The sequence below is a fragment of the Amia ocellicauda genome, chromosome 20 (genome assembly GCF_036373705.1).
Source record: "Amia ocellicauda isolate fAmiCal2 chromosome 20, fAmiCal2.hap1, whole genome shotgun sequence".
In the NCBI taxonomy this organism is placed as follows: Eukaryota; Metazoa; Chordata; class Actinopteri; order Amiiformes; family Amiidae; genus Amia; species Amia ocellicauda.
Window position 1 is genome coordinate 23760383 of NC_089869.1, and position 22932 is coordinate 23783314.

A 22932-nucleotide genomic window follows, 5' to 3' on the forward strand; every position below is an offset into this window, starting at 1 on the left:
TCTGCCTGCTCCGCCGATCATTGATTCCTGATCCAGATGCCTTCAGGCTACCTTCTGCTGCCTTTTGCCGGTACCTCCAGGCGCTCATGCCGTGATACACTGTCATTCATCGCTAATGATATCCACAAGATACTCTGCATAATAGCTGAAGGCAGACTCCTATGACTTTTAATTTGATCTAATTTGATCAAATGGCTATAGCTAGCGGCTGGTCAGAACTTCAAAGCACAAGTCCAATGAAATCAGATTCTACAGGAGAAGCTTTTTGTTTTATTATATAATTCCCTTCTGCTTTTTATTGTTATTTACTAAATTCTCAACTGTTTTCAGTCGTAGACATTCATATTTCTGATTTTGCTGGTCACTGAATGAGCAATTGATCTCTGTTTAACATGTAATATAAACAGAAACTTAAAACATCCAACTTCTTTCTTTATGGAGCAGTGAAATTTGATCATCTGTCTAGGGCTGGGATTTCAACACTGATATCTCAACACATCGTGACTGAAACTGAAAGGAATTAAAAAGAAACCAGAGCCGACAAAATTCAACAACCTACAAGCGGATGTCCACAAGAATCAAACTGTGCTCTCGAGGCACCGTAGTTAAGCCAAGGACACATCCCTGAGGCTGCAATTATTGCTTCTTCTCTCTAACAAACATAATAATTCAAATACTTGATAACAAACACGACAGCAAGAGTGCTAATTTGTTTAGATGATTTATTGCAGTGAGCTAAAACCACAGGGAACCATTTTGGCCTTTTAAAAGATATACCTTTTCCCATAGCATAAAGCTTCAACTTAAGTTATCTTTGCAAGTATAATGTACAATCCCTCGCTTGCTCTGATCACAACATTCATTGAAATGTAGCCAGTAAGGCAAAAAAAAATGAATTTAATGAATTCAATAAAATAAATGCATAGGGTCTCTTGCATACAGACTGATACATCACAATGCACTGCTGTTGAGGTGATGCACCTGTCATGGATTAATTAAAATAAATAAAGAGCTGTAAATCCAATGCAGTCACTTCCTGCATGTCAGCTACCTCTCAGTGCTCTCAGGGATTTTCTTGAATCACTTTTTGAGCTCTCTAAGACTAAGACACATATTGTGCACAAAGCTTCGTAACACCACAGCACTGTAATGCTCCAAATCTTGAACCATGAGAGGCAACTGCATTGAAAGCTACTGCTACACTATCTCTATTATCAGCCGTCCATCAACAACTACTTTTTTATAATGCAATCCTGATAAATGACACATCTGTTTAGATGCAATTATCAGAAGAGTTTAAAAAACCTGCAAAAACCCACACAGCAGTGATGACAGCAGTAAAGACGAAGAACCCAATGAGACACCAGATATGATTCCTGAAGAAGCAGGCTGTGCCATAAAGAAGATGAAACATAGAAAAGCACCTGGAGATGATGGAGTCACAGTGCAGATCCTAAAAGAAGCTGGAGAAGAAATGGAGAAGCTTCTGGCAAAACGTTTCACAAACTGTTTCAAATAAACAGAAACCAGATCAATGGAACGACGCAACCGCCAATCTCCTCCACAAGACAGGAGTCAAAGAAATCTATAAGATGTTTAAAATGTTGATTAGAAGGCCATTCACTGTTTCCTTCTCCCCACTAAGTAACATGTTTCATACCCAGCAGTTATTTTCTTCACCCATACTATGATATGGTAATTGTTAAACACATCATTGTTTATTCAAAAGCTGAAAAAGCTTTTATACATGTCCTAGTACTGTGAAATCACGCTTGAACTACGCAGGAGAAAGAAATGTAATTTCTAAAAAATATGTGCTCTCTCTAGATGTTTATTTCCAAGAAACGCAGTGTGGTGCTGTATGAATGGATTTGAATCTAATTAACCCAATTACACCAATGGAAAAACACATCTGTTTCATGCAACATTTAACTGACACAATAAGGTACTTTTGTAAGTTAATGAAATAAGACAACATGTGAAAGAAAAAAAACACATTAAAGAGAAATAACGTTCTTAAAATATATATTTCTTGAGTGACGCTCATACAGGAGGAGTTGCCAAACTTAAACAAATGTTATCAATACTAAACAGCAAATGTTAAGGTTAATTAAGCAGGGAGAAGCCAATTTCACAGTTTAAAACCAGACTGTAAAGTCTCCACAGGACATTGCACATGCAGGGCACCTACAACTACACAATGTTTGTTTAGGATGTAAAGCAGGGACCCATTCCATCGGGGGAGAAAGACAAAGGGGGGGAGAGAGATTATAAAATCAAAGAACATGTCTTCCTCTGTTGCTTAAGTAAATAAACTAAGTCATTCCACCTGAAATGTCTTTACCGGTGGCCGGCAGCCGTACTGACAATAGAATTTGTTATTAAATGCATTAATGATTCAGATGATTGAAACCAGTTAGTGAGAAAAATCCATCAAGCAATGCCTTTTAGCAACGGTGTTTTCTGAAGCAAAAGAAGGTATTTTCATTTGTCGTGCTTTTCTTCCAACATGCTGTGCTGGCTTTTCTCTCTCTCTCTCTCTCTCTCTCTCTCTCTATTGTTTAACATTATAATTTCAGTAAACATACAAAACCTAACCCCATGGACCTCTCAGAGAACCGGATTACTCAGAGTTTGACAATTGCATGTAAGTGCAGGCATCTAAACAGTGAGTGCACTGGAGTACAGAAGACCTCGACACGGGCTGTAAATATTGTTCTTAGCGTGTGCCACTCTGTCCTGTCATTGATGCGCTCAATAGCAAGCCGGCCTTGACACGCTAAAGGTTAAGATCGCCTGCCCTGCTTATTACACAGCTCAGAATACATTCCCAAGATACAGTAATCCGACATAGGCTAGAAATAGTGCATCACTATTCAGTTTGTTTTGGAAAATTGCTGTTTTGCTTTGATCTTGTGTTTCTCTTTTTGCTGTATTTTTAGTAAAGATTTTAGCTAAAGATCAAGATCAGGAATAAAATGTGACAGTTAAATGTTATAGACCATATCCAGAAGCTGGCAATGTAATCAATATATTTATCTTTAGCTCAAATATTTAGTAGAAATAGAAAAAAAAGAGAATTTGCAGAATAACAAATTAGACAAAATAGCAATTTTCCAAAGCAAACTGTATAGTGATGTATTATTTCTAGGCTATGTTGGATGACTGTATCTTGGGATTGTATTCTGAGCTGTGTAATAAGTAAATGTAACTTAAATCCTATATTTTGTAAACCTCACATTATACCATTATACCAGTTTTAATTTTAATTTAATTTAATCAGCAGCTAATTGCAGCTACACCAGGATAATAACCCATGCCCGCAGGTCAGAAATAGCACGTGAGAAACTACTGCATTGTCACAGATGTGCAGTTCAAATAACATCACTAAAATAATTAGTTAAAATGTTACTTAAAACAAAGGGGTTCCAGCATGGCTCTTTAACGAGCAGCTGTTCAGAAACAACTCCCAATAATTCAGTGAGTGAGACTCGGCACATGATACCGAAGTGCTGTTTGAAAACAATACACACAGCTTTACTAACACCATAAAAACAACCACCGAACTTGTTGAGCAGATAATATGAAATTATTCTGCTCCCGTTTCACGATTTTAAAGCACTTTGAATCTTTGCTCCTTGAGAACATTAGATCCAACAGGGAAAAGGCTGGTAACAATTAAACTATGTAATGCAGCTTCACCAACTGTTTAATACAGTGGGAGTGTGTGTTTGCTGTTGTTTTTATATTATCTGCTTTACTGTTAAGAGAGAGAATTTACATAAAAGCCCATTTAATTTGTGCAGTGCCCTCTCATGGGCATTCATCTGACTGCCTGTGAGAAGTGCATCTAGTCTTTGAGTGCGAAGCGAAGGGTTGTACCTTAATTTCCACTGTGATTGTATTATATATATTTTAGCTTAAAATAAAAGCCACAGAGCAACAGTTCAAAGCAGCTGCTGTTTCTCTCGGATCCCATGGATTGCCCTCTGGTGCAAGAAACAAAACAAAAACCGAGACAACATCGATTAACATTTTGTACCTCCATTACAGTTTTCACATGCCCTCTGTAAACTTCTGCCTGGTTTGATAACTCTGTTCATCTGTTCACAGCTGTCAGAAAAGCTAGTTCTATTCAGAGATTTTCCACATATTGATGCTGTCATTCTTTCCCCTTATTAAGATAGTGGGGTAGCATTATATGTCAGAAGAACTCAAATTAGATCCTGCTAATGAAACATTCTCTGTGGGTGAAACTTTTGAACAACAGATGTGGAGGATTAGTGGTAGGAGTGTGTTACAGACCACCAAACTCAGATATTCACTTCACTTAGAAGAGGTAGACTGGAGCACACTGGATACAGAGTCAGTTGAAAATGGATGGGTATATTTTAAGAATATACTACTTGAGGCTCAGGGGCAATTTGTACCAAAACTTAGCAAATTGAGGACCAAAAAACACTGGGCAGAATGGTTTAATAGAAGTATGCAAAAATGCAAAGAGCTTTTTTCAATACTATAGCAATTGTGAATTGGAATTTGTAAAATGTATTATTTTGAATTGCTATGTTTTAGCTAAATTGAATTTGTAATGATTGATGCCTTGTACTTAACTGTATTTTTGCACTTATGTTGTATGTCGCCCTGGATAAGGGCGTCTGCCAAGAAATAAAAAAAATAAAATAAAAAAAAAATATATATATATATATATATATATATATATATATATAATAATAGCAGCAAGAGGTCAATAAAGGAGGAAGTGAAACAGATAAAGGGCAAAAATGGAGGTATCTTGGAAAATGAACAAGATGTGGCAAATGTTCTAAATGAGTTTTTCACAGAGGTTTTAATAAAAGAATAAAACTGATAACATGCCACAGGTCAGCAATTCAGGGTAATGTAAGTAGATGGATTATGAACTGGTTGATGTCTAGGAAACAGAGGAAACAGATTAGAGGAGTCGCTTCTAACTGCAGTGAGGTTGTTAGTGGAGTTCCACAGGGATCAGTACTAGGGCCTTTGCTTTTTCTAATCTATATTAATGATCTGGACTCTGGGATAGTTAGCAAACTTGTCAAATTTGCAGATGATACAAAAATGGGCTGACACCTGGCAGATGAAATTCAATGTGGACAAGTGCATGGTAATACATGCAGGTAACAAAAATGTCCACTATAATTACACTATGGGAGGAATAGAACTAGGAGTCTATGTGGACTCCTCACTTTCTCCATCCAAACAATGTGGGGAAGCAATAAAAAAGACAAACACAATGTTAGGGTATATTGTCAAAAGTGTAGAATTGAGAACAAGGGCAGTGATGTTCAGACTGTACAATGCACTAGTTAGAGCTCATCTGGATACTGTGGACAGGTCTGGGCTCCACACTTCAAGAAAGATATCGCTGCTCTAGAGGCAGTTCAGAGGAGAGCAACCAGACTTATTCCAGGTCTGAAGGGACTATCCTACTGAGAGACTGAGGACCTGAACCTTTTCACCCTGGAACAGAGGAGACTACGTGGGGACTTGATCCAAGTCTTCAAAATCATGAAAGGCATCGACCACATCAAACCAGAGGAGCTTTTCCAGATCAGCAGGGACAAACGCACCCGGGGACACAAATGGAAATTGGGCTTCAAGGCATTGAAGACAGAAAACAGGAGACACTTCTTCACACAGAGAGGCGTCACAATCTGAACAAACTCCCCAGCGATGTGGCTGAAGAGACAATTTGGGAACATTCAAAAACAGACTGGATAGGATCCTTGATCACTTAGTTATTAATGGACACCAAACGAGCACAATGGGTCGAATGGCCTCCTCTCGATCAGCCACTTTCTTATGTTATTCTTCTTATGTTCTAACACTTCAAGCCGATATCTGGATTTGATGATGGTCCAGACGTGAAAGAGAGACAGCAGGAGTCGGATAAATATTCATTTAGCCCTTTGTTTTGACTGCAAAATATGGAGTGTGGACATTTATAATTACATTATAAACTCCTTTAGCTTTATATATCTGATTGGGTTTTCATGATCTAGAGGAAATCCGTGTGAGGTTGAGGAAGACTGATACGTGTGACAATATTTATACATACTGAAACACAGATAAATCGTTGTTTCCAGAATGCAAGAAACATTTTGTTGGTTTATAAACATTTCAGCTGACATTTAATTCTTCGGATTTTAACTACTGTTTAATACATATATTCAGTATAGTTTTTATGAGGTTGCATGTCACTGTTACCTGATTTTTACTTTCCTGCTTTGGATTAATGCTTTATTTTAGTTACATGTGAAATTTGACTTGAACTAATTAACCAATTAACCAATTAAGTCCTTGACTCTTTACCATGGCTTGTGTTTTGGGGTTCAAACATGACTTATAACTGCAAATGCACATTACCAATACAAATCAGTACCTTACTCTGCTTGTACATACTTTAGAGATCAATAGAATCAAAGAGACCCTCATTACAGAGTTGCCTTCCAGTCATGCAGATACTTCACATCTTTGTAATATCAGATTAATATTTTCTGAATATAGTTTTCCCACCAGTCTGAGGATCACAGCCAACTCAGCATTGCTTCTTGTTTCTTCCCCCAAGGCCTCCCAGATTAATGGATGACAATAATCAAGATACACCTGACTTCTGTTTCTGTGTTTCACAGCAAGCGTCACAGCGAAAGCCTCGCAGTGGGAACTCACCCACTATCTGTGCGTTTCTGAAAGGGGCCGAGGAGAGAGTGTCTCCCTGGCTTCTGAATGCAGTCAAAGATAAGCTAATGAAGCCTCCTTTTAAACCCACCGCAACATCTTGCCTGAGAATGCTTTCCACACAAATAGAGCCGCAAATGCTGATTACATTGGCCAGACAAATGAGAGAAGCTACAGGCGCTCTTGGCATCTGAACTGTGTTTTTATTCTGGGATTCCAGCACTAAGGCATCCCCGAGGAGAAATACAGCTTTTAGTCCTAATCGCTTACCATTACTCCCTGTCAATCAGGTTATCGAGCCGAAAGCCTTCAAGGGTGTATGCCTTGCTCTGAAAGTTGTTTCTTGATAGAACCTCGGCCAACTTTGTGATGAGGACAAAGTCTTCGGATGTGGGACGCATGGTCTTTCATCTGCTGTGGACTCCGGAGAAAAAGCCAGTTGTGTCTAAGGTGCCTGAAACCCACCTCAATGAAGGGTTGTAACAACAGAAATGGAAATTGTTTCCATTAAAAGACAAGGACTTAAAAACATGTGCTGTTAGTGATAATATACTGGGTGATGCTAAATCCATTTATATGCCATTCTCAAACAAAACATGCGTAATACAACAGCAGTAAATCCAAATATTGAGCCGGACTAATGGTGTTGTAATTAAGGCAAGCAGTGCTAAAAACTGCAAGTATGACGTGTACTGATCCTTTATTCTCCTATATAGACTTCATGAAATGTATTGTAATATGTTCTGTTGTTTTAAACTGATTGTGGGGGGGGTGTGTCCCTCATATATACAGAAAAATAATAATATTATTCCTTAATCTAAGTCACCGTCTCAGCTTTACCGTGCTTCATTAGCTGGGGAATTAAATGTTAAAAACTGAAAGACAGAATTTAATTGATTCCAATGAACCTTATTCTTTTGGGGTTTTATAATGATAATAATAATACAAATAATAACAATACAGGTTAGGAAATGTATACTTGTCAAGCAGGAGCTTGTTTTTTAAACGAGCCGCTTAATAACAGATGCCACACTCAATATATTGATTTCCTCACAGAGAAGTGTCAGTTTGACAGTGGGAGCCGGGCCATTTCCATAATCAAATTAAATCCCAAATTCAGTCCCTGCTTTCACGGGTTTGAAACTGCCAATATCTAAGTGTTGTCAGTCATAATTGCGTGCATAATAAGATTCAAGGTTCGCCACCAGCACCTCCAAGCAGATTAAGCTGTCCGCAGGGAGGCAGGTGTTGCAGATTTTGACTTCCTTTGTTATTACTTTGCATTCAGTAAACAGTAATAAAGATCGTCTTTAATTGTGTCCATCCAGTCCACACTCAAGGAGGAAATAAGGGGGAACTCAATTACATAAAACAAAAATGACATTTCAACGGCATCGTGCTCAGCTTGAGATTTAAGTGATCCCACTGTGACAGAGACTGCCGGCGAGTTTGGGTCCGTTGGCTGCGGTGCTGTTATTGAGCTCCTCATGTCTTGAGTCGTGATCACTCTAAATAACAATCAGACCTGAGCATGGTATCATTAAGTGTACCATCTTTTATGGCTTCTTGGAGGGCACAAGCATCACCCAGCTTGAGACATTCAGATCCATCTACTTTAGATAGAAATTGTACTTTATTGCGGTAATTTCTATTTTAATCCCTCAAACCTAATACTCAATTTTCTCTGCTTTATGCACCGATTCATGTTGAGTGTCTGATGACATAAACCCAGCTGTCGAGTGAATTCCGGTATGTTTTGTCACAAATACATAATACCCATAGAATTATCTTAGAAATAACTGGAAACAGAAGACAAGAATGGGACGGGGATGCATTTTAATGTATTATAACGCAGTCCTGAACTCGTACAAAAATTAATCCTGACAATGAAACCTGTCTGAATGAAATCTGAAGGTCAAACAGGAAAGCCACTCGAAAACATTGTAATACTTTCCACACTTCCCCCAACCTCATTTCTTCAGGGTCACGCTTTTTTGCTCGACTCTACATATTCAATTTGTGTTGTGTCTGAAATGTCTCGCTGGCATCCGAGAAACATCAGTTACATTTTTGCAAACGCATTTTATTCTAACCTCCGTCAATACACAAAGACACATGATCGAGTCCAACGTCGATCAACTTTGGTCCATTTTTTATGTATTCATGAAATTATTTTAGATTTTTTAATACAGTGCGTGACATGATATACAGAATAGACTTTTCACTTTGTTAAACCATGCAGTTCACAATGCAACATAGTTTATGATCATTTAACTTTATGATTATAACATGATCATAAAGGAATTTTGATTGGCGTCTATAAAGTCTTTATTACATAAGGCACTGACTTGGCCTGCTGAGGAGTTTCTGATACCTCAGGTTTATATGTGCCACAGGGCAATCATAATTCAGGAAGAATGTGCTGCAGTTCACTACTGCTTGCATAAATAAGGTAGGCGTTCCATTGTATTTATTTGTTTCCAGCAAAATTATCGTATTAGTATATGTCAAAGGCTAATTGTTATTGGTCATATTTTTCGAGTACTACTCATCACATATGTAAAAGTGCATTTAGTAGAATTCATTTTAGGACATTAATCTCTCGAAGAGCATTAGTTTAATGTGAAGCTTCAATTACGTGCATTAACAAGAAATTATAACAGAGAGAGAGAGAGGTTTTATACGTTATATTTTCCCAACCTTATTTATCCCAGAAAGAGCCAAATAAATGTGACCTATTTATCTCACACTTGAGTCCAGGGATACACCAAACTGAAGATGAGCTTTGTGTCACAATCAATAAAGACTGATGTGTAGTGCAGCTAGAGATAAAAAAAACACCTCTCCGCTTCTGAAATTCACCACCAGGGTTATGAGAGAAAGGAAAATTAGATTTGGATTGTCAAGTACAGAAAATGACTTCTCTGCTCCATGAAAGCAACATTAACTTCCTCATGAAAATCTAACTAAGCATACTTCAGGCGAGGCTTTTTCAGGGTGAAATGGGACGTTGCAGGCATTACTAGATTTTAAATGCCACGCACATTCTCTCCCTAATTAACAAGAGAGCCTCCTGTGAGATTATATTTAATGCTGTCAAACATCTCTCCAGCTGTGTGAGCCATCCATAGGATTGCACCTGTGGCCTGCACGGCCACGTGAAATCGTTCACACACACAGCTTTACACCGACGTCTCCAGCTTGGACTCTTTTCAAAAGCATACCATTACAATTTCTTTAAAAATCCTATCAATGCTTGTTTGAACATGTAATACATGAATTCGTTAATTGACATTTGGGCTGTGGTGATGCATACAATATGGATCAAACTGGAACCATTTCTCAACCTGAATGCAGTGAAACGGCAAACTACCTGAACATCTTTTACCAACTACCTCTTTTCTCTGAGTAACTGAGTAATAATAAGCACAGTAATACTATGCTTGATCATACATATTACTGGTGTGTATATAAGTATTGAAAGCAGTACAGAGAAGGCAGTTATTCTTGGCACCAGATCTGGGTCGAGAGATGCCTCCATTTAAAGATTGACAGATATTCCTGAGAGGTAAGATGTTGATTGCTGGTTAGCAATTTGGCTCCATCACCAAATGATGACAGAGAAACAAAGTAAGCAATCTGACTGTATTTACCATCAATCTCTCCCTTAATTGGCGCTATTCTATGAATATAACATCCATAAAGGATACATGCTGTTTTGGGACTGCAGGGTTCAAGTGCTATGAACATGAAGGATATTATTAATAGTACCATACAACAGCTATTAATATTAATTCAATGTTATCTGTCACTTAATATTGAAATATTTTAGTGAAGTAGGTCCACAAAGAAACAATCTTGCCTTTTGGTAGCCCAACATCGAGATCTGCTTTAAATATCTCTATGTAATCCTTCACAAAGTTAATAGAAGAATTACGTAGCGATATTTAATAGAAGCAAAGAAATTCAAGTAGTATCATTGGTTATCATGGGAAAAATCAGAAAATAGTTTTTGACAGTTGTATCCAGTATAGAAATGTTCACTACCCAACCAGGATGTGGATACAATAAGATTTCATTTATATTAGTGTTCAGAAAAGTGATTCAGCCCAACTCGAAGCCACTAGCAATGCTTGGGGATGTCCAGGAATTGATGGCTTATAACATTTCCATGCCTCCTGTCCAGACATGGCAAGAAAAGACTGGAGGACTCTGATGAGATCCATCCTTTGTGGCTGGACGATATAAAAAAGCACAGCGATGGATTTGCTTTGCTCCGGGGCCTGCTTTGCAACCTTCCGTCTCCATACGCTTGATAAAACCGAGGGATGGACCAATTCCAAGTTATACCAGAACACTGCAGTCAATAAACCCGGTGCCCTCTGTGAAGACATACAAGCTGGGCTGAGGATGTACTTTCAAGCCAAATAAAGCACTCATCCACGTCCATGATTACATGGTTGACAGGCCATGCAAATCCAAATTCCTGATAGACCTCCGCAATCTCTCGCCTGGATTCGAACGGCCTGAACGGAGAGAAGGAGTTCGGAGACGCAGGCGATGCCACCTGGAGGAGCTGAACACATTAAGTGTGGAGGAGTGGATTAAAATTCCTCACAAGAAGAGCCCGAATCTATGAAAAGCCTACAGGAGACGTCCCCTAGAGGATCTCAATGCCAAAGCAGGTTCAGGAAATTCTGACTGACGAGAATTAAATTGAACGTTGTATATTTAGGAATAAAAAATAACGGACAGGACAATATATATGTATTTTATACGGTAGGAGAGAGTCAAACGTTTCGGGTATTTGATTTATTTATCTATAAAAAAAAGTCCCTTTGCCAAAAAGACTTTTATTGTACAGTTTCAAGGGAAGGAGTCAATTGGGAGGCATCTGAATGTACCTATAGTTGTGTATGTGTGTAGGTCATCTTTATTGTGTCAGAAATATATAGTAGTTACGATTTTATTTTAATTGATGAGTTTTCATATTTCGGTTTTAGGATACAAATATTCAGAATGCAACTGATTTCTCTGACTATGTTGATGAAAGTGAAACATGAAAACAGCTTTTGTTGACAGACATGATTGCATCAATCCTAAAAAGCAGGCTACTGGTATTTAAGTATGCCCTATTCATTTAAATCTTTGATGGTTTTGCTTGGATGGAGTTCAATATTCAATGGGACTGTTTTTGACAGTATCCTTCTAGACTGGATGCGTTGGTCTAAGGTGGATGTCTTCACTAATAAGTAGCTCGGAACCCAAAATCTAACAACCACAGTTGCTGATATTCTTGAATGATTTATAATTGGTTTATAAGCAACGAAGAGTCTCTTATGTTTATTGGCAAAATCTCTCAATGCCAGATACATGTGAGCTACTTATTTCCCATAATATGCACTAGTGAATATATATATATATATTTTTTGTAAAAAATATTATTAAAGTGTCACATCTTTGTTTACAACCTGATACACTTGACAGGGCAAAACTTCTAAAACGGATGAACAGCTATGTATAGGCAGATTGGGTTTTTCTTTCTCTACTCTTTTTCTAAAGTGAGTGCGGTTTTACTTGCGAATCTTTGTTAGATTATACCATTTAAGAAGTGCTATCTATTCACTGAAAAGAGATTATAAAAAGTCAGTGCAGATTAGAGGTCATAACTATGCCATTATGGGCAATTAAAATTAAATGTCATTGTCTTCCCCAGTAATAAAGAACCAGTTTTTCTAAAGGTTATTCACAACTTACATGATATCAATAACCGTGGAGCTGAAAAAACTACATAAACAATGGAAGACAACGCATTCTTTTCTATCATGTTGGCCTATATCAGACATGTCTTTTACCGAAAAAAGCAATTTGGAAGAATTATTCATGGGTTTTTGATTGGATTGGATTGTGCTCTGACCTCAGGTCCCAATCTCTCCATTTCTATATTTACTAATAATTAGTTGTAACAGAGCCTTGCACTTCTTTCACAACTGTTTTGTTTAGATCCACAAAACGTGTGCATCAAGACATGAATTAGGATTTACAGAAAAAAAAGTACAAATAAACGAATCTTTAAAAAAAGAAACAGGTTTGTTGGAATTATCTAGTCACTCTGTATGACTTCAAAATAATGATCTTCATGCATTGTGTATATCGGTAAAAACGTCTTTCCTATTTGATACAATTGCTTAAATTAAAATACTTTGTTTTCTTTTAAAGTTTCCCCTTTCATTATTTTTTTAATAGTAAGACTAAACAGCTTTGGTTCAATTTCCTTGAATCCAAGTATATTATATATCCGAAAGCAATTAATAACCCTGACTCCTTCAGGCATCGTTGAAATGAAATCACTGTTAAGATATGTTACGAGACAAAACATCATCAAAAATCGTGCACCACTTCAATTTCTTCAAACATGCCAATACAAATTTAATATAAAGCCCTGGGCTAAAAATAATAAGACAGCAGCTTGCAGACTTTCCTTACAAAATAGTTAATAGTTCCAATTAAGTTCATAAAGAGGTATTTCTGGATATTCGTAAATTCCCCGACATCAAATATAAATGTCAAAACTTTGTAAGCAATTAGGTGACAGGGCAAGAATATTGGAACTATTAATTACACAATATAATAAGCACCGTGCGAGTGAGACAGACGTAATGATTGTAATGGAAACACATTTTTAAAAGACCACAGTTCTCCTACAAACATTTATTTTCTTCTTCACCAAACAGCACTTCCTTCACAGTCCAGTCACATACCAGCACAAAACACATCCCTATCCTCCTGAAATGAGAATCCTGGCTCTACAGCTATTTAGCATTCACAAAGTTTGTTGAGTGTTTTTATTCCTACACAATGTTTATCTACTGTATAAGTAAGCCATACGGCACGATTATAAATTACATTAAGCTTACTCATACATTATTGTGTTTTAAATGGCACGCTCTGATTGATACAGCCTGCCGCCAAATCGGCTAATGATGATCGAGCAGTTCTACACGCCGATAAGTGTGAACACGAAATGTGGCCTATTGTTAGCAGCTACAAATCCCGTTCAATAGTAAACAGATGATATTAAAATCTAGTCAATGCACAACATAAGGTCATGATATTAATTTTCTTTCTCTTCGGGTTAAGTTGTGTCGTTCCTGGTTGGGATACGTGTTTAACAGCCGAAATGCTTTCCCGTTCACTTTGCTTTGCCTTTGATATGTAGGAACAGCCGAGCTACACACTGTTGATCTGGTCTCAGGGAGGATATAAGGGATTAAGCACCACTTTTCACCTTATCAGTGACTCCTGCTGACAATGAAATTTAATAACCAATTTACACTGAAGGTATTATCACCACTGCCCTGCTTCACTCCAATCCCTATACGGGAAATCTCCCATAAACCACCTGTTTTAATTAAGAAAAAAACTATAATTCCCCTAAACCCAGGAGCCAAAGGAGAAGAGAAAATGTTATTCGACTTCTTCTTTCTTTTAAAATGCATTTCCATCCTACCAGCAAGCGAAGAAAGAATTTAGAAAACATTGTTGGGAGGGTGGGAGGTGTTGGACAGCTTTTAAATGGTTGTTGGGCTTCAGTGAATGGAAACGGCCTTAAAATTCACACAAAGGAGTCGGGTTGATGGCCCGCCCTGCCCTCATTATTCATCTACAGTATATAACAGTTTACCACTGAATTAAATCAAGTGGAACGGCAATGATATTAACCTTGTTAGCTCCAAATGTAGATGGATCGCTAAACGGGCAGGCGGTGCTCCAGGTCCCTCTGATCATATTGTGATCGCCGCGTGTCAGGCAATGTCAACATGCAAGGAAACACATTTCCATAACAGACCGACCTCACACTGGTACAAAACCTACCCCTGGCCGAAATAATCTACAGCAGCCTAAACACAATGTTATATTCACACAATATTATCAATCTTGTCACTTGCAGGGACTTTTTTGTACATGCAACTGTCTTTTCTTACTTTTTTTTGTACCTTCAGCTAAGTAGTTGATTTCAAAATAAGTATCTGTCTTCAGTTCTCAGGGCAGAAAGGTTAGGCACTTCAGCAAACCTTTTTTCCTTCAAGTATAACTACCGAGTCAAATGTGCCCTCAAAGAAAAGCATCTGATGTTGAAGGAAGAGACACATTGTATTTAATATGAGCAGGATATGTCTTTGTTGTCATCATGAATAGGGAAAAAGCAAAACTGCATTTCGAGGAGCAGGGTGGAAACCTGGTTTGTAGAATTTTGCCCTCAGCAACAACATCGGAAGTGAGATGTAGGAGGTGAATCTACACAATGGATTGTATGTCTCTGCTTAAAACTATTTAAGAAGGAATCCTGTCCTTTAAATAATAAATACAAAAACAGACACAAATGAAATAACAAAAGATAACAAAACCCCGACGATTCTTTTGTCACAAACAATCGTTTATAATTCATCCCGTTTACAGACACAATCCTGACTTGCAACTCAATAAAAGCGGGGCAGGTAAAGGAGACAACAAAGTGAGAGAGCCAGATCAGAGATAACTCCAAGAAAGGCCTCTCTATAGTCACATTCATTGTGAAGAAATCAATAGCCCATACATTTTTCATTGCTTTGCATGAGGAAAGCTGATCCTGCAAGAAAAACCTTTATATATGAAGTCTTTTATCTGTCCATTTGGATATCAATAAAAAATAAAAATACCAGTAATCCCAGAGGCGCTGCCTATTAACTACAAATTGTTAAATTACTGCTGGCTTTGCTTTGGAATGAATTGCAGAATGGACACATTCAATATTGGAATTAGAAAGTGTTAACTGCCAGCTTGCTGACATCACCAAAGTGTTATTTATTTCTTTTTAGTGGTGCAATGTTGGAAAATATGGTTTCTAGCAAGGTCTAAAAAGCACAGTTCATACTGATAATAGGGTTGAACTTACTCTTCCACCACAATGTACTATTCCAGTCTTTGTTTTCCATGTGCCATAAATTAGTTTAGATCTATGTGTATAAAGCTTAATACTGCAGAAATGTATCCCTTAAAAACCTTCAGTCCCGATATTGTTCAAACATATGTATTTAGGTTTCTGTAACATATACAGTGAGGGAAAAAAGTATTTGATCCCCTGCTGATTTTGTACGTTTGCCCACTGACAAAGAAATGATCAGTCTATAATTTTAATGGTAGGTGTATTTTAACAGTGAGAGACAGAATAACAACAAACAAATCCAGAAAAACGCATTTAAAAAAAGTTATAAATTGATTTGCATGTTAATGAGGGAAATAAATATTTGACCCCTTCGACTTAGTACTTGGTGGCAAAACCCTTGTTGGCAATCACAGAGGTCAGATGTTTCTTGTAGTTGGCCACCAGGTTTGCACACATCTCAGGAGGGATTTTGTCCCACTCCTCTTTGCAGATCCTCTCCAAGTCATTAAGGTTTCAAGGCTGACGTTTGGCAACTCGAACCTTCAGCTCCCTCCACAGATTTTCTATGGGATTAAGGTCTGGAGACTGGCTAGGCCACTCCAGGACCTTAATGTGCTTCTTCCTGAGCCACTCCTTTGTTGCCTTGGCTGTGTGTTTTGGGTCATTGCCATGCTGGAATACCCATCCACGACCCATTTTCAATGCCCTGGCTGAGGGAAGGAGGTTCTCACCCAAGATTTGACGGTACATGGCCCCGTCCATCGTCCCTTTGATGCGGTGCAGTTGTCCTGTCCCCTTAGCAGAAAACCCCCCCAAAGCATAATGTTTCCACCTCCATGTTTGACGGTGGGGATGGTGTTCTTGGGGTCATTCCTCCTCCTCCAAACACGGTGAGTTGAGTTGATGCCAAAGAGCTCGATTTTGGTCTCATCTGACCACAACACTTTCACCCAGTTCTCCTCTGAATCATTCAGATGTTCATTGGCAAACTTCAGACGGGCCTGTACATGTGCTTTCTTGAGCAGGGGGGCCTTGCGGGCGCTGCAGGATTTCAGTCCTTCACGGCGTAGTGTGTTATCAATTGTTTTCTTGGTGACTATGGTCCCAGCTGCCTTGAGATCATTAACAAGATCCTCCCGTGTAGTTCTGGGCTGATTCCTCACCGTTCTCACGATCATTGAAACTCCACGAGGTGAGATCTTGCATGGAGCCCCAGACCGAGGGAGACTGACAGTTATTTTGTGTTTCTTCCATTTGCGAATAATCGCACCAACTGTTGTCACCTCCTCACCAAGCTGCTTGGTGATGGTCTTGTAGCCCATTCCAGCCTTGTGTAGGTCTACAATCTTGTCCCTGACATCCTTGGACAGCTCTTTGGTCTTGGCCATGGTGGAGAGTTTGGAATCTGATTGATTGATTGCTTCTGTGGACAGGTGTCTTTTATACAGGTAACGAGCTGAGATTAGGAGCACTCCCTTTAAGAGAGTGCTCCTAATCTCAGCTCGTTACCTGTATAAAAGACACCTGGGAGCCAGAAATCTTGCTGATTGATAGGGGATCAAATACTTATTTCCCTCATTAACATGCAAATCAATTTATAACTTTTTTGAAATGCATTTTTCTGGATTTTTTTGTTGTTATTCTGTCTCTCACTGTTAAAATACACCTACCATTAAAATTATAGACTGATCATTTCTTTGTCAGTGGGCAAACGTACAAAATCAGCAGGGGATCAAATACTTTTTTCCCTCACTGTATAGGAGGAAATCCAGGAATTGGACTCAGGCCATGGTGACTCAGACTCGGACTCAAACTATGGTGACTCGACTACAAGTCTGGTTTGTATTAATTATGACTTGTTTAGTTGAACTGGAGTGGCTACAGAAACACCTGCAGGATAATGAAGGACATTTTGAAGAATTAAGTTATGAAAAATGCAGGGCCCTACTTATTATACATGAAGGCCATAAGAGGAACATCGAAGTGTGGCAGTTATGAAAATATGTTCTAAGATATGAAGTAAAATTAACTGAAACTGATCCTGACTTCAACAAAAGATTCCCAAAGATGAGATTCATTTAGTTTGGTTGCTCATTTCTTGTTTTGTTTTTGGCACTCGGCTCGCAATGAGAAAACGTATCCTCAAAGTAAGTGTCAATCTCCGTAAATCTCCTTTTCAAATCCTTTTTGAAGGGACTTCTTCTAAAGGTATCTGTTTAGATAATGTATCTCAAATAACACGCAATAAAACCACTAAAAAATCCCCTTAAAAGACAACCGCGAGTGGGAGGACATGCAGAGAGAGTTATTATCTGCCGAGCTGGAGACAGAATCCCAAAAGGCAAAAGCACCGAGTGAGTAGGAGCTACAGAGAACAGAGGCAGCCTAATCTTCCCATATTACACGTCAGAAATGTCATTACTGTAAAATTAAGATAGGAGAACATCTGTGCATAATATGAATGTAGCTTTATACTTTTAAGACCCCCCCCTCACCTCAGAGAATATAATGCTTACCAACATATCTGAACAAACCAAATATCACCGTCATTTCAGTAATGCAGTTCTGTTCCATTTACATACTGTTTACAAAGATTATTTTAAATTGTCTGCTTTCACAGTAATAGCACAAGTATTTGCATAGAAATTGCATTTGCACAATCACTGTCCGATAACTAAATGCATTAGTTTTCTAAACACAGAGATGGGCAACCATGTGAAATTACCTCACACTCAATATGACATCGGCAGGAAATTAATAAACCTCACGGAAATATTTGATTTGATAAATATTGATGTGCCCGACGATGTAATGAGAAAAAAAAGTTCAGACATGGTATATATTAAAGATACTACAAGATATCTATCAAGGTAGTAGATATGAATGGATACTAACAGACATTGTCACAGCAATTAGTCCCTTTTTAGCCAAGGAGTCCAGTTATTCAGTTATCCAGACTATCTATTCAGATTCTGTCACTGGCCATCTTTTATTTACTCACGTTTTTGGCGGATTCCAGCGAACTTTGTTGTCAATATAATTTTACATAATAGTAATATACATAACCTGTCCATTTCCTCATAGATTATAAGTAAATTACATCAATGACTATCTAATTATTTGTCTTCACTTCAAACCACCAATGGAATGCCGAGAAGAATCCTGCCTCCATCTCTGTTTTAAAGAAATTAATTGGTCCGCATGAGCCTGTTTTGTTCAAAATTATTCTGAGCCCTTTATCTTGGTCTGTTAGTTGTTATGAGCTGGTCTCTGTCACAGCATCCTTGCCTGTCCAGTCACTACAGCTGGAGATAATAATTTCCTTTTGCCAGCGTTTTGTTGTGTTTGTTGGCCGTTCTCGGCTTTCCATGACCCTTTCAAGTCAAGATTAACATGCAGAAGTAATAAGCCCGCAAAACGTCTCAGACATGGAACAAATATGTCCGTGACATCACATACACCTCTTCACCAGGGCAAGTACCTTTCTCCCAAATCCCGATGATTGGCTACCCCCTCAATAAAGTGGGAAGAGATCCATTTCCTGCCAAAGAGATCATCGAGTGAGAGAGCGAGAAAGTGAGAGAGCAAGAGAGAACCAGGGGAATTGACTGACGCCACTGAACTTTGATTTAGGGACTTGACTTTGATGACAGCCTGTGAATTGCATTGGTTGCTATTTGTCCTGTGTTGTCGGATTGTATTAGTGTGCGTCTAGTGCAGGATCAGTCCTGTGTTTAAGTGCTGGGCAGTCTCAGATTGAGTTAGAGGTTAATTTGTTTTTTGAATGTCTCCTAATTTTGATTCACTCAACACTGTATATAAATTAATCAATTCTTTGCACAGCACCCCGCCTTGCGTGTCTCAGACCTTTCTCACACCCCACACAGCGTCACAGATATAGATCTCACACACCAAGATCAATATTTTATTTGATGGATTTAGTTTTTTACTTAATGCTCTTGAGTTTTTACATTTCGCCTTTTATTAAAACATTCAAATCTCTGCCCGAGTAGTTTGAACACTAAGGTGGCATAAAGCAAACAAGACCAGGTCTCCTTATGCATTCGGTTCTGTCTACTGAAGAAAGTACCAGCATGCAAACCTAACTGTAAGTTAAACTAACTGTAAAGTAACTGTAAGCAATGCTCATATGCACGTGCCTTCAAAAGATGTCGTACCTCTGTTTGATGGAGAGACCATTAAAAGACACAACAGCTATTGACTCGGCTGAAAACATTCTCACATCACAGTAAATAATTGAACAGTGATGGTCTCCGGTGGCCGGCCGTAAACTTTCAAGAACACTGCTGCCCTCATTCCCTTTTTATTTTGTCTCAGTCAGACTTCCATGCCTCTTTTTAATTTAATTTTATTTTGAGCATGCTTTGACAGAAATGAGGCGCAGCTGTAAATTAATCATGAATGCCGATTCCGTAGTAAGACCTTCATGTACACATTAACCCCTGGGAAGCTCGAGTATTCATATTTGTTTTATTTAGAGATATACAGATGTTTATTTACAGTTCATAAAGAATGATGTAGACTTCAGAGAACCGAGACAGAGGCTTTCAAAATTAATTTAACCCTCGCTCGGTTGCAGCTCTATTTCAGACCCAGAAAGCAGCCTGAACCCTAACCCTAGACAACACCAAAATATTATGGTTAAATTTTAAGGCTAAGAAATCTATATTAATTACAGTAGGAAAGCAACCCCAACCTTAACGAACGTATATGTTTACGAGGGATTCTAACCCTAACTCTAGCCACCAAATCCGCGGGATGGATGTCCAGCCATGTCCAAAGCCCATGGAAGTGGGTTCGAATACCACCCAGAGCAGAGTGCTTGTAGCCTGGGTAGAATTTGGTGATTTTCCCTTTGAGTCGTGGCTGGAGCTCTCCCCCATTGATTTGCATTGGAGCTGGGGGACCAGTTGGCCAAACTTCAATCAGAGCTCCAAGAATCAAAACCCTGAGAAGTGGTGAGAAAGTGACTGTATTGGGCTGGAGATCCCTGGGGCAGACTTATAATGCATTCCCCTTGTGCTCCAGTTTGATTTTGAACCATTTTGAAGATTTTCAATGTATTCTTTATTGACTAGAATGGGTGCTGGGGGACCAGTTGGCCGATGAACCTTTAATTGAACTTATAATTAGAGCCTTTTAATTATTTTAACCAGTAGGTGTTTTAAGTTAAGTATAGAATTGTATAAAGAACTTATTAAAGAATCAACTCTTGTCTGCACAAGCAGACTGTTAAGTAATTGAGAGATTGGAACAAAAACCAGCAGGGACGGGGCTCCTGCAGGAGTAGGGTTGGGAAGCACTGCTCTACACTATTGTATAGCTATGCTACCTGCCTCAAATTGTAACAGAGATGCCAGAGAGTATAAAATTTCCTACCAGAATTTCACAACTCTGTACATTCAGACGAGCTTATCTGACTGGTTTGTAAAGTTTATACTGGGGTGGAAGGACTTGGGATTTTGCACAAGATTTTATGTTAAGTGTCTTAGGCTTGACAAGGTTGGGTAACAACCCCCTGATTTTTGCTTTTTACTTTAACTGTACAGTTTACATCAATTGTTGTAAAATGTCTTTAAGAATTTTGATTGCATTTGGTGGTTTATCCGTTTGTTTTGTATTTAATGACATGGGATCGATTACATTGAAAACACCAATTGCACATAACAGGAAAGAAGACAAAGCAAACACCCACTGACAGCACAGTGACCTGTGCTTCACTGTGGACTCAGAGGAGGAAGGTTGTCGGTTGTTAATAAAAAGCACAGAGTTATGAGGAAATTCTGGACCCTCAGGTCATTACACAGATACCAGATGAGCCTCCAGCTTCAAGCAAACTAAAACTCTACTCCACTCCACTGTTTCCACCCTTGTGGACAACAGTTTTCCATTAAAACTTTCATCTTCAGTTCCTTTACTATATACACCACAACTCCATGGACAATTATCACAATGTGTCTATTTCTACTGGAAACGGCATTCAAAAACATCATCACAATTGAGTTGAATACAATATGTACACATTTACACAATTAGTTAAAAATGTTTATTTCATAAGACTTATTAGTTGGTAGAATAATGAAACGCCAGAACTTTGATGACCGGTCCTACCAAGTGACATGGCGAGGCTCCTCATCCACCCCCCAACCTCTCCTCACAGGCGTTCCCCAAGGCTCCGTCCTGGGCCGCTCCTGTTCTCTCTCTACACTCGCTCCCTGGGGCCCCTCATCGCTTCCCATGGTTTCTCCTACCACTTCTACGCTGAAGATGCCCAGATCTTCCTGTCTTTTCCCTCTTCTGACCCTCTCATCCCCTCACGCATCTCTTCCTGCTTGTCTGCCATTTCCGCCTGGATGCACTCGCACCACCTCAAGCTCAACCTCTCCAAATCAGATCTCCTCTTTTTCCCCCACTCTTCCTCACCTTCTGCTGACCTCCCCATCTCGATCCCCTTGGAATCCACCACACTCTCTCCTTCTTCTTCCGCTGTCTTGACCACACTGCACCAAGATACCTTCAGACACTCGTCTCTCCATACATCCCCTCCAGACCACTGCGCTCCTCCAGTGCCAGAAGACTAACTCTGCCTCCTCTCCACTCTACTTCCTCCAGAGCCGCTCCTTCTCATCCCTGGACCCTAAGTGGTGGAACGACCTGCCCACCGAAGTCAAAACAGCAGAGTCCCTGACCTCATTCCAGCGCTTACTCAAGATGCATCTCTTCCGACAGCACTTGTAATATTAGTCCTCTATCCCTGCTAGATAGCACTTCACAGTTCTTATTATGCTTCTCGTGTTCTTGATTGTTTTCCTCCTTGCTCCCTTTCCCGTAGCCCTCGTCTGTAACCCTACATCTTGACAGCACTTAGCTTTCACCATCCAGGATGTAGGACCTCACTTACTGTACTTGTGTAAATTGTAATTGTAATTTGTAAAATGTATTATTTTGAATTGCTATGTTTTAGCTAAATTGAATTTGTATTGATTGATGCCTTGTACTTCTCTGTATTTTTGCACTTATGTTGTAAGTCGCCCTGGATAAGGGTGTCTGCCAAGAAATAAAAATAATAATAATAATAATGACATCTATTCAAACTGGTCACCCAAGACTTCTTTATATTTTAAACTTTTAAATATTAAATCAAACCCAAGAATGCATAATCTGCTTCATAAATCTGCGTAAATCTTAAAGGTTGATTTCACTTTATAGTTCTTAATTCATGTTGTTCTTTCAGTGTCCATCTTTCAATGATTCACTTCTTAAAC

General features: G+C 38.8%; 1 protein-coding gene across 1 annotated transcript in view; it reads right to left on the bottom strand.

Annotated features, from left to right (window-relative positions):
• The window catches only part of tcerg1l (transcription elongation regulator 1 like), a 62757-nt gene that overhangs the window by 15404 nt on the left and 24421 nt on the right, over positions 1–22932 (bottom strand). The gene's annotated exons all lie outside the window — the stretch shown is intronic.